Here is a 13,509-nt window from a genome sequence, read left to right on the forward strand (position 1 = left end):
GAGTGTTATTGCAATGCAGTGAAAATTTCTAATACTATGGACACATTCAGACAAGCACAGCCATGTGGTATGTGGCGCTGCAGACATGTCTGAACAATATGTTAGGTTGTTTTCCGCACTGCAAGGGAGCAGTTCAGAAGGTTTTTTTGACCCCTGGATAAACCCATGGAGAAAAAAACCAGAGCAGCTCACACATGGGCAGCACATGCCACTCAAAAGCAGAGCCATGCTGCCCAGAGCTGTGCCCCAGCCTCCTCCACTGCCCCCAGGGTAACTTGCCATGTGCCAGAGTGCATGTGACATGGGCGTTTCCTGAGGACAACTAGCGCCAGCACAAGGTGCACCGCTGTTAATTGTCCCTGGGGAACCAAATGTCCACATCATGTTTGGATGCGGCCTATGAGTGTTTCCAGAAATGTTCCACTGAACCAATTTCACAACTTTAGACAAGGATCAAATGTGTCTGATTAAAAATGGATTAGACTATCTGCCATATGGAGCCTTCACTTCTACAAAGTACTTGTGTTCCACCAGCTCAAAAGGTTAATGCTAAAATTTTAAATAATGACAGGATGACAAATGGGTCCACTTGCCTTCTCCTCATAGCTTTTCTCTTAGATTTTTCCAACATTAAAGCACCGATCTGCTCTTTGGGAAAGAGGAAAGTAAGATATGAAGATTGATCTGCAGGTAACTGACAAATGGAGGCAAGGAGCAGATAAGGGCATGATCCTGAAAAGAATAGGAATAGGGCGGCTGGGTGTGTATAGATAAAATGGGGGCCCTAAATTGAAGCGGTGGGTTTTTAAAAACACCGCTTTCTTCCAAGTCATTTAAGGTGCATTACACTGCCAAATTTACTGCAGTGGCTGGAATTACTGCACAATACGCCGCCAACACGTGCAAACACCAACACCATTAAAGCGGTGGGAAAGCATTTAACCCGCTTTAAAGTGTCATGCACACATGCCCCTGTTTTGTCTACACACGGCCAGTGTGGCACAAGCAGGACTATTTAAAGCATTATGCCATGGGGATTTAGCTGTGGAATTTCGAGGTGCGCTCAAAAGTTGGGACTAACTCCCAATGCACTGCTTGAAAAATGTACTCTATGTCAAGAGCTGCACACCCCTAGACTGGAATCCCCAGTGAGGGCCATCTGCCAAATCTTCCTACAGGCCAGTGCCACGAGGAGATGTGCCAGGAGTTGGGAGCACAAATGCACTGCAATTTCCCTAGCAGGCAGAGGTCTTCTGCATGCTGTACTCCTCATTTTGGATACAAGCAGAGGCAGATTCATGATTTGTCAAAGCCAGGTGCAGAAGGATCAACCCATGCTGCAGGAGTGGCTGTACCTACCGTTCTCAGCCCACCTCCCTCCCTCCCATCTTTCCTTCCACCTCTCGCACCCCAGTGTGGGTAGGAAGAGCCTTCTAGAACTTTTTAAAGTCCCAAAAGCTGGAAAGAATCTCTCCAACCTCCATGGTCATGTCCCCTCTTCACCCCTACCCCAACTCCTCCATTCCCCCTCCTACTGGTGCTTCCCCCATTGTCTTGGAGGTGGGAGAAATTTCAGAGCCACTTCTGCTCACTCCAGTGAGTCAGTGCAGGGGATGTGCTCACCTGGGAATAGGACAGTGCAGCAGGAACGATGGGTGGGGGGGTGGGTTCCCTCAGGCTGCCCAGTTTCCCCCTCCCCACCACTGTGCAGGCACAGGGAGAGGAACCCCACATGTTGCTGCTGCTACTACTTTCAATAAGCCACCTGAGCCTAATCTCGGCCCCATGCAATCCATCTGGAATGGGCAGGAGCAGTTCTGAAGCTTCCCCTGCCTCCAAGACAGCCAGAAAAGCAGCTGCAGCAGGAGGAGAGAGGGAAGCAAAAGACATGCCTCTGAGCATGGAGGGGGAGGAAGGGGCAATCTCACCTGCAGTGGGGACTTTAAAAACATCCCCAGAGGTTCCCATGGCATGATCCAGTCTGAAAAGGAGGTGCAACCACACTACTGAACTGCCTCTGGGTCTACCCCTGGACACAACCACCATGGTTAGCCACTATGTATCCCTTTGTGGTTTCTTGCACCCCTTGGAGTACTAGAAAGGAGAATTTCCCTGCTTGTAAAACTCAAGAAAGGTAAGTCTAAATCAGGTCGTTGTTGTCATCATCATTATTATTATTATTATTATTTCTATAGCACTTAGCTACTCACAGCCCTTTATACTCAGTTTATAAAATATCCAAAGCTAAGGTAGTTTGGAAAGCATGCTCTGAATTTTTTTGTCTGAAAGAGAGATGCTGCTTAAAAGGCTCATGAACTGCAATGAACTCTATATCTTCAGAATACTATGGCTGTAAGGAATTATCACTGTATCACAGCCTCCAAGAAGCCCTCAAAGCTACAGCAGAGCTATGTGAAAAGCCTAAGGTGCCATACCAGCATTTAATGTGCAAAAGAGCTGACATCAACATCTGTGAACTTGAGGCCACAATGTTCAAAAGTGACTAGCAGTTCTGGGTGCCTTGATATTTTGGATGCCCTACATTTGATTGGGAATATAAGATTGCAAGAAGCCTTCAGGGCCATCAAGTCCAATCCCCCAACCAACACATTACAGGAGCAGAATATGGAGAAAAGGACAACCAAAGCCCAATGCTGTGAGATACTCGGTGCTGCTCGGAGTCAATTTTTGTGAGTCAATTGTGACCAGCACCTGCTGGAATTGAGCCCACAGAGAGCAAAGCACATGGGGCAAAGTAGGAGACAGGTAGTTTTCTCTGTCAGTCAACTGTGGTCTTATTCCAGAAATCTAGAAAGAGGAAAGGAAATTAGCAAAAATAAAATAAAATTAGGACGGAAAACTTGAATATACTGTTGGAAATATACCAACGTATCAACTAACAATGATCATACCTGTGTTCAACCTCACAGGCTACGATACTGCCACATAAACAAAATGATCTCATGTAAGCCATGGGAGTTTTTAAAATGGCATCCTTTATTAATCTGGTAGTTGCATTAATGTAATAAAAAAATGCACCATTTGAAACTGTGAACAATTATTGAACGACCAACTTTTATTCTGGAGAAAGCTGATGACCAAAGGAAAGGATTTTGTAGTAAATACCCCCAGCATGAATAATAAGACTAGGTTACTTTAAGTGACAGCTACATGAAAAATTAGACTAACATCCTAATAAACTGTCCTACACATCATAAAGGAATCTAATTTTATCTCTGCCTCCCACACAGTAAATCTCCCTATCACACTATTTCTGTGCTTCCTTGCTATTTCTTTGCTTAATAATCAGCTACTTAAAAGATTGAGGATAGTGTTAATAATAGGCAAATTAGAAACACAGAAAAGAAATGTGTTTGTGGTTTTTCAAAGTTGCACAGCATGTCTGTCGCTAAAATAAAAATCAGGCATGAAGCAGACACAAATATAGGATCCTGGGCAAGCATCAGCTGAAGATGGCAGTGATTCCAACTAAACTACTGTCATTAGTCAGTGCTGGAATGGTAAAATATTTAACAAGGGGCACTCCTCTTCCCCTTGGCACTTTTTCTTATATAAACTAATTAAGCTATAATGTTAGAAGTGTTCCATCTCAATCATTTAACATAACTACAGGACCAAGCATGATGCAGTGACCTGGGATACTGCTTTAATGAAAAGAGTTGGCATTTTATTTCTTCCTTCCTTTTTTTCTCCCCTTAAATTCTTAGCAGAAAGGCCCAGTGGCCTGAACCTGATTCCAATTAAATCAATTAAAAAAAATCCCACTGACTTTAACGGTAGCAGGTTTAAGTCCCACAGGCAAAACAATAACAGTAAAGCACTTGAACAGTTAGGCTACTAATGGGCAAATATGGAGTTGAAAGTTGAAATTAATTTTCTGGTTTTTTTACCTGGAAGCAAAACACCATAGTAAATATAGCACATTTTATGAGTGACTCTCTCTCTATATATATATAGATACAGATCATATGTCTAGTAAGACATATATCTATCATCTCTTATGAAAGGTGTTGATGAGTCTTTTAGCAGGTAGATCAGCCTTAAGCAGGTGGTTTTCATACATAGCAATTATATAATATGCCTTTAAATAGTCTGTGAACCCTTTATGCCTTGACTACGCTCCTGTGCTGGTATGTTCCTGAACTGGGGGTGACATCAGGCACATGCTGCCCATTTAACTTTCAGACCCAGAAATTGGTGAGGCTGGTCTGGGCTTGCCCCTAGTGGCTGTTATGCCAGCAAGAGACGCTGGGTACAGATGGATGCTGGATATAAGCCCAGAGTAGCATCACTGGTGTGCTTTTGGGTCTGGTGTGTGTCTGTAGATTCAGGTGGGCAAGGGGAGCATGTCAGCCTTGCTCAAGCCCCGCAGTGCCAGGACCTACTGCCTCAATCACATGGGCAAACCCATACAGGCCTCCTAATGAGTCAAGTTAAGGGTGTGCTAGGCAAGTGGCCTAGCAACTCACATAGGTAGCCCGGCTCTGCATGTTTGTTATCATTAGCTCCGTGGCTCCCAACATTTTTTTCTGCGACCCTAAATCCAGGTTGCGACCCCCCCCCACCCCCACTGCCGACTCGCTCATGCCCAGTGGTGCCAGCAGAGCCCGGGCCAGGCTGAGATCGCCGGGGGACCATGCGCCGGGAGAACCATGCAGGCAGGATGGGTGGATTGAGGGACGGACCTCCCGTGACCCTGATTTGGGTTGTGCCCCCAAGTTGTGAGCCACTGCATTAGCTGGTATGGCTTTCTGTACTCTGCTGTGCCCTTCACAGTGCATTTGTAAAGAGGAAAAGGCACAATGTGGGGTCTGGCTCCCTCCAACATGTCAAACCCCTGTTCCTACATGTGCAGAGGTGGGAATTTCACATATAGGGGGGAAATCCCTGTGTGGTGGGGTGCTACACACATCAATCTTTGTCTCAATCTCCTGGAGATAAGAGAGAAGTAGTACAACTTAAGACTGTATTCACTTGTCCATGCCATACGTTTACTTCTGCAATGTCTAGCCCTGTGGCAACAACCAGCAGGAAAAGGAGCTGTGATACCAGAATTAATGTGAATGGCCAAATTATTGCCAGCTTTTCTATTAGACAGATATGGAAACCACATAGTCACATAAGAAAACACAGGGATAGGGGTAGAAAACATCTCAGGCTTGCAGAGCTTCCTCTTTCACCTATATTTTGGCAAGCATCAGGTTGGTTCCTGTTACCAGACCATTGCTCCAGACTCAGCGCAGATCTTGAAATACAGGCATATACACATGGAGGGTCTGGCCTACCTCATAAAGGATGAGAGAGTGACTGCTTTCTCTCGCATACAGAGCCTTTTGCAGTGGCTGGGGATGAGGGGAACATGCAGCAAAGACATTACTCTCAACTTCTACCACTGATTTGGCCCTTAATGTGGCTGCCTTGCAGAGTAGAATAATGAATCCATGTATCCCAGATAGCAGGCACAATTGGTACGCGTGCACACACACAGGTATAGAGCTCTGCTCCTGCTCCTTCCTATATGGCTGAAATTCAGTCAATACAATAAACTCACCCAGGGGACCTTGACATACTGGCAAATCTGAGATCTGCTGAAGATCAGGCTTGACTTTGTTTCTTCTTTTCAGCTCACTCTGTGCCTTCATACTGGGGCTTGAGATTGTAAGTATATGCCTGCCCTTTATAAAGTATTATTAAAAAGCTAAAAGTCAGGAGGATTTATTGCTATCTGAATTTGATGCCACCAGGCCAATATTCAAGGGCATTTTCAGCATGTGCCTGTGTCTGCGTTCATCCCAATGCCTTTTTTTTCCTGCTCATACTTTCACAGCTGCTTAGCACTGAAAGTACAGTGAGGAATAATTAATTTCCATTTTATAGCATTCCTTTGTTGAGATAAAGGTAAAAGGGCTAATTGTAATGCTGCCTAAATAACCAGCAGTGCAACACCTCTCCGTAATACAACTGGTAAAAACAAACCAGATTTCTCTGAGCGGAGAAAAGCCCAGCTTTCAGACGCACAGTTCTTTTCAAATGGAAGTGGCTCAAAAGGCATAGATCAGAGGCAAGCATTTTAGACCAGTTCTTCCCAAACTTTTCCTCATTGTGACCCTGTTTATGACCCCATTTCTTTAGCATGACCCCATTTCCCCAGAATGGTCCCTTACTCCCAACCTGCAGCCCCTTACCCCACCCCCAGTTGGCCCTCACTCCCCACCCACAGCCCCTGGCCCTGCCAATGCCCCTCAATCCCCACTCACAGTCCACCCCCTCCCCCCCAGTCCTGCTGGTGCCCCTCACTCCTGACCCTCAGCGCCCTGCTCCCCAGCCCTGTCAGCAGGGGTCCACAGCTCCCAGAGCTATAGGACTAGGGCTGGGATCTGCAGCCCCCTGCTCCCCCCAACAGTGCCCAAGCTCTGGCTGTCACCTGTGGGAGGCAGCGGCTGCTGCAGCCAGAGCAGGGCACAGAACCCAGTTCTTCCCCTCCACCCCGCACTGCAGGGACCATGGCTGGAGCAGAGCCCGTGAGGGTGGGGATGCAGGCTGCCCACTGCAGGTTCAGGGCTCCCCGCCCTGCTGCCCTCCTCCCAGGGCCTCTGGGACCCAGTGTGGGAGAGCAGAGACCTGCATGGGACCTGGTGCAGGAGAGTAGGGAGGCTTGGTGCTGCTGCTGGAAGCCCCACACCAGCCACCATGGTGAGGTGTGTGGCAGAAGGCCACCTCTGTTTCTCCCCAAAAACTCTGCTTTGTGACAATTTGGTTAGGATGGGCCCAGCATAGGATACACACCTTACCCTATCTCTTTAGGTAACCTGAGCTGGATACATTCCTGGGGGGGGGGGGGGGAAACCTGCTCCCTGTGCCTACATGACTGGTATCACATACCTGGGTGAGGGGCTTGCTCCCTGGGCAGCTAGGATCTGCCAGTCTGCCCAGCAACTACTGATGCATTTCAAATTGGTTGGCTGACAGCCAACAGGTGCTGGCCTCCATTGGACCAAGTAAATGAGGTCACAAGGGCTATATTAGTTAAGGACTGCCCAGGAGGAGGGGGCAGCAGCAGCCATGAGGAAGGCTCAGAGACAGAGAAGAGCTGAACCATCTGAAACTTGTTCTCTCTCTCAAAACTCAGGATCAAGGAACTGCCTGCCTTCATTGGGAAGCTCTATCAGCCTCTGGATGATACTTGTGAGTAAGCTACTTGAGATCTAACTAGTTATATACTTTGCAGTAACTCAGATGCGTGATCAAACGCTACCCAGCCACGGGAGTTTGCTCTATGGGATTTCTCTGATATTGCTCTACCCTGTACCCTATTCTAACCCTACCCCTTGTAACCAATAAAGTTCTCCTTTGTACCTAGTGTGGAAGACTTATTGGGAGTGGGTCTAGATTATGCCTGGGGGTCCCCTTGGTTCGGCTGACTAAGGGAGACCGCTACTTGTGCTTCTGACCGAGGGAAGCATCCCAAGTTCTTGAAGTGAATCAAGTACCCTTGAGGGCTACTAGGCCTGTGTTTCCCAGGGTGCACAGAGCCAGAATTAAGCCCAGCCCTGGGTGGTGGCAGTGGAACCCCCAGGCTAGTGGGTGTGCTCCAGGAAGGGGGTCGGCCAGACGTGAGGTGCCCCAGGGAGGGGGCAGAAATATAATTTTACCTCACAGTCAGATTGTCATGGACTGTTAGGGGTTTTGCCTTCCCATGGCCTTCTTCCTTGGATCTCTTAAGTGCTTTTTAACAAACTACTTCCTGTTCTCACAGTGGCAGGACATTGACAGTGCCCTCACACCTCTGCTTAACCTGTGGCACATTAAAGGGTATTTGATGTTTCAGGAATTATGCTTAGTAGTTTTAGGACTGGCCCGCAAGATTTTCAGAAGAGGTCAGACAAACACTTGTTTGGCATCGTTTAGGTAAGGATGAGCCTTTCTTGAGCAGAGGATTCAATTAAATGACCTCTTGAGGTTCCTTCCAGTCCTACTTTTCTGTGATTCCTTCGCTCATACACTCAGGGCTATCTACAGTTTGGTCTGTCCTGCAAGATGCAGCTTTGTTGAAAGGATATCATGGGAGGAGAGAGCTCCACATTTACTGTTTCTCTTTGATTACAGATCAAATATGCTTAGTTTACAAGAAAGAGACACTTTTTTTTGCAAGCTATGAGTCCTCAAAATTGAACCTTTGAAAGCCATGCTAAATTCTCTTTGTTGCCTACATCATTACTGATGATAAAAATAGTCTCTTTTAGAAATTAGGAAGTTCTACTGAGAATATTTGACCCAGATGGGAGTCCAGCACAGTCTCCAATAACTGTGTTGTTTCTCACTTGGAAGACTTATTCAAGTAGGTGAAATGAGTAGATAGGTACCAGATTGAATCAAAATCATAGAGAAGTATGGCTGGAAGGGACCATAGGTTATCTACACCAATCCCCAGACTGTCCAAACCATCCTGTACAAATCCATAATCTAACTTCTTAGCAAAACTACCACCAAACTTCACACAACACAAGACATAACACCCTAACCTGACACAGGAAAAACAGAGGGACCACGGCAGCCAGCATCCTGCTTCTGTAAAACGTTGTTAATATACATGCAAGTGGTCCCAGGTAGAGGGCCACACCCTTCACTACAGAGGAAGGCAAAAACCCTGACAGTCCATTAGGTAGCAGGTAAGATGAGCACCCAACATGCACAGAGTAAGCAAATAAATGCAATAGGAAAGTGATATTTTTGCCATCACCTTTTTAACCAAAGCCACACTCTTTAAGGATATGAAACACAAATTTTCAACAAAACCACTTTTTAAAAGCAGCCATGTCTTATCTGGCTTCTCTTGTCCCTGAATTAGTCAATGTTATGTAACTCTGGCCTCTATAAATTCCAATGATAAGAGAGATCTATACAAATATACTCAATTTACAAAAATATTGAAGATAAAAAGGTTGAAAATGTTGGTGCAAGTTTAAGGAAGGCAAAAAAGTGTTATAACTAGAACTAGCTAGCACCCTTGTTAACATGCTCAACACAGTGATGAAAGATTGAATTACCATGGAAATCAGAACTGCTCTCTCTGCCCTAACTGTTTCCGAGTTAGAGCAGTAGAACGTTGGTTAGGGTACCTTGCACTGCTGCTATCTGCTGTCACTGTATTTGGGGTGAACAGAGGAAGTTAATTGCTCATGCTGTCAACGTGGCACTTTTGACAATCGATACATTCACTTTTTTGGTTAAAAAAAGGAAAGGAGGAGGAAAGCCATTTCAGTGTATGACCTTAAAGGCTTACACAATGCTTAGAGGAGGACGAGAGAAATGTAAAAGGACACTTCCTTATTAAATCTATTTTTTAAGGTTAATACAACTCCTGGAAAGTTCAAAACCCAACGAGTGCAGGCTCTTTCCACACATGCTGCAAATCAGGTTTCCTCTGGCAAAGTCAACCAGTCAGTGTCGAGCAGACATCACCTCCCCATTCTGTCCTTGTGAAATCAAGATGTAAATAGAAAAAAGGAAAGGTTGCAGTGCTCACCTGCCTCCAGAAAAACCAGCCAGCACTTCAGTGTTAGAAAAGCAGCTAGGGACTAGGCACCAAAGATCTCATTCTTTTATCCGAGCTCTCCTGTTACAGCACTCTCAGCTTCCACTAAAGTCTGACTGCCTTGGTAGTGACTTCACGTTACAGTTACCCATGGGAGGCACCATGAGAAGGTAGTCACTATGTCCCCAACACCGTTACTGGCAATAGAGGCAAGATATGATGAAAATCACCTGCTCTGTCAACTGTTAATTGAAGTCCCAAGTAGATGGAGGCTTAAAAGTCATAAACCATTTATACATGAAACCCACAAACTCCTGGAAGAGACTGGAGATGCTGAACCAAACCTATGGGCAGCAATACAGTGGGCCAGCCTCTGGGAAAAGTGAGACCTATTCCTACAGCATTTTATACCAACACCAAAAGAGCCCCCATTGGACATGACCTTGACAGACAAGAACAGGTCAAGCTGAACAGACTGAGATCTGGATACAGACACTTCAAAACAACACTCTACAAAATGAACATCTTGGACAGCTCCTTGTGTGAATGCAGTATCCACAATCAGCACAGCACTTAATTGAAAGCTGCGATCTTTGCAAATGCCTGGACAGGGCAGATATAAATCTGCACATTGAGTGCTAATACCAGACAGTGGTTCATAGATCCACTATGAAGTTGATATCTGACACCATGTGAAAGAGAGCTTCCACTGAAGTCAGTGGGGCTGCAGGTGCTAGAAGGAGGTGGGAGAAGAATGGGAGGCAGGGAATGGATGAGATCAAGAAAGGTTCAGATGAGGTTGGGATACGCTTCCAGACCATCTTGTCAAGAGCTAGCTGAGTCTTCTGAGGTTTAATCATCACTAAAGTTTTGAGTATGTAACCAAATGTAAGAGATCAGGCCCCTGCAGAGAAGTAGGACAGTCATGCTGACAAACTGATTTAGTTAAGAAGCCAGACCAGATGGAGCTTATTTGCTTCAATTTTGGGTATAAAGAGTTGGTACATGCCCAATTGACTTTTAAAGAGTAATCCCCAAAACCTCCCAGTACAGGCTTAAACTCAGGCTGGGCTATATTATTTGAGACAAACCTTAGTAAGTAGATAATAAGTGGACTGGCAAGGCTAATGTAACAAGCATAATGAACATCAAAGGCCCCTTTGAGAGTTGTGGTGGGGTGACAGATGAGCATGAGGACTACAGCTTTTCACAGGGAAGAAAAAACTTCGAAAATGTACTTGGCTACAGTAATGGTTTCATAGCAAGGTTGGCCAAGTACCAAGTCCTGCTGATCTCAGTCCTACACCTATTATCAGTTATGTTATTTTACAGTGCTGCATTTTAATTGCTGTGTTTTCTGAGGCAGAGGGAGCCTAGTCTAAATATATCTTGAGTGCTAGCAGGGGTATTTAGCACAGCTCCTGTAATTAAGCATTCAGCTGTTGCCAACACACAAAACTCCTCACTTGAGCAAGTGGGTTCTCTCAAAAGCACCTGAGCATTGGACTAAGCTCCATTCCCCATTATTTCCATATTATTAGGAGGTCTTGGATTCCTTTCCTGATTGGTGGTACCTGAGCTGCCAAGAAATTACCAGTTTTCCATCACAGCTCTTTCCCAGTTTTGAATGTAGGCACTGACAGCTCTAACAAAGATGCTCAGCTAGGCTACGATCCTTTTTCTTATTTGAGAGAGATGAAGTGTTGGTGGTTTAAAACCACTAATTACAGTTTATAATAACAATACTTCCTGGAAAAATTTTTTTTAACTATAATTAACCACCATTTTTTTTAACTATAGGTTTGGCTTCAGTCTGATGACTGATGACTCACACAAAATTTTCAGCTCTTAGTGTATCTGATAGATTGCAGAGCAAAAATATAATAAATACAAATATTTCATTTGAACCAACTTCTGGCCTAGACCAGACATTAACCTGTAAAGCAGGAAAAAGCAAATGCTATTGAACTGAGGAAAAGTCCCTAGAGAAATGATGAGTTTTGATGTAAGCCACAGAAGGTGGCAGGTGTTCAGAACATCTTGGGATCAGGACCTTAATTTTTATATTATTAGGCCTCTCTTGGGATTCTTGCTAGCATCTGGGGAGCAAATCTTTAGGCAAGATCTTTGGTTTGTGAAAAACATCATGTTGTTCTGTTGTATGCGGAGGTAGAACAGTTTATACCAGGTTAATGTCTCACCTGCCATCCCTTAAATTAAATGCATTTTCCTACCTTGTTTCTCCAAACCTTCAGTGCATTTCAATGAAAATAAAAAAGTTTATCAGCATTTTCCTTGAGAAAGGACTTAATCTAACTGCAGTGGGAATTTGGGCTGGTCAGCAATTTTGAAGAAGTGTTCTGCACCTCAGGGGCACATCCACATGTGCAAGCACGTACGCTTACAGCAGCTCAAAAGAAGTGGTGCAAATTTGAGCTGGGGCTTTTTGCCTCAGCGCATGTGCTTGGACATGCACTTTGTTGTGGAGCAAATTGTGTCACTTGGGGCAAAATAACCCTGCCTGGCTCCTCCTGGATCTGCAGCCAGGGGAAGCCAGAGCCCAGGGCCAGCACCTGTGCTGTCCCCAGCAGTATAAAAAGCTGCCCTGTCCTGGCCCCATCAGTACAAAAAACTGCCCTAGCAACTAGCTCAGGGCTACTCACCCTCAGGAACTTCTGAGGCCCAGCCAGTTGGTATCTGGGGACACTACCCCTTGTGCCAGCTGGACTGCTGAAGCAGCCCTAAGAGTTCCCTGCACCCTTTACCCACTGCAGTAGTCTGGCAATGGGGGCTGCTGCCTGGCTGTGACCTGCTGCACACCTGCCTGACCTGGATGGGGACTGCACAGCCAATAGAGGCATCTGTCCCTCTGGGCCAGCTGCCAGTGAACTGTGGTTGCAGGGTTGGCCTCTGTGTGGCACTACTGCCATATGTGCCCCCTGCCCAGCCATCGGGGCAGCTATCGCCCGGAAGATGTTCTGGGTGTGGTGGCCTGCTTTGAACTCTCAAAGCATGTCCTCCTGGCCCCATTTGGCCAGGAGGTCAGCCACAGCCAGATGGGTCCAAGGTGCCAGCCCTGAGCAGCCAGGATCCTGCCACTGGTCTCCCTAGCAGGAATTCTGGTGTTCCCTTTTGGAAAACTGAAAAATCCTTGATAAAAAATTCCCAAAGTCACTCTGTAAAATACCCCCAAATCCATGTTCCTCCACAATTAAAACAAAAGACCATTATAAAGAGAGAGAGAGAGTGAGACAGAGAGACAGCGATCAGTTGGGCAATGTTTTATTGATATATCTACAGTGTTAAAGCACTGGCTGTTGCAGGGCTACAGCTACACAGGGGTTACAGCCCCCACACAAGGGCTATGGCCCCCACACAAGGGCTATGGCCCCTCAATAAGGGCTAAATAGCCCTCACAGGGGCTATGGCCCCCTCACAGGGAATATGGCCCCCCAACATGGGCTACACTCCCCCAACAAGGGCCATATGGCCCCCACAGGGGCTACCACCCCCCATGCAATGCCCACATGCCCCACCCCAGCCCCCCAATTGCTGTCCCACCTGGCCCCATCCCCCACCAGCTGCTGCAGCCCCCCCCCATGGCTGCCCCACCCAGCCTCACTCCTTCCACTCCCCCGGCCCCCCAATGGCTGCCCTGCCTGACCCCATCCTCCACTTGTACCCCCAGGCCCCCAGGCCTTCCCCCTGCAACCCCAGGCACTGTCACTTAAAAAAAACAAAAACAGAAAAAAGACAGGAAAAAAAATGGGAATAAAAGTCTCTACTTACCTTAGAAGCAGGCCTGGGGGGGGCTCTGGGTCATCCTGGCAGAGCCCCCCAGGTAGCACAGGGCAGCAGAGGGACAGGAGGGCCAAGGCTGGGGCCACTGGGGCTTCTCTGTGGATGGGGCCCCAGTGAGCCAGACGGCAGCTACAACTGCCAGTAAGTGCCGG

Source organism: Alligator mississippiensis, chromosome 5 (genome assembly GCF_030867095.1).
Source record: "Alligator mississippiensis isolate rAllMis1 chromosome 5, rAllMis1, whole genome shotgun sequence".
NCBI classification, from domain to species: Eukaryota; Metazoa; Chordata; order Crocodylia; family Alligatoridae; genus Alligator; species Alligator mississippiensis.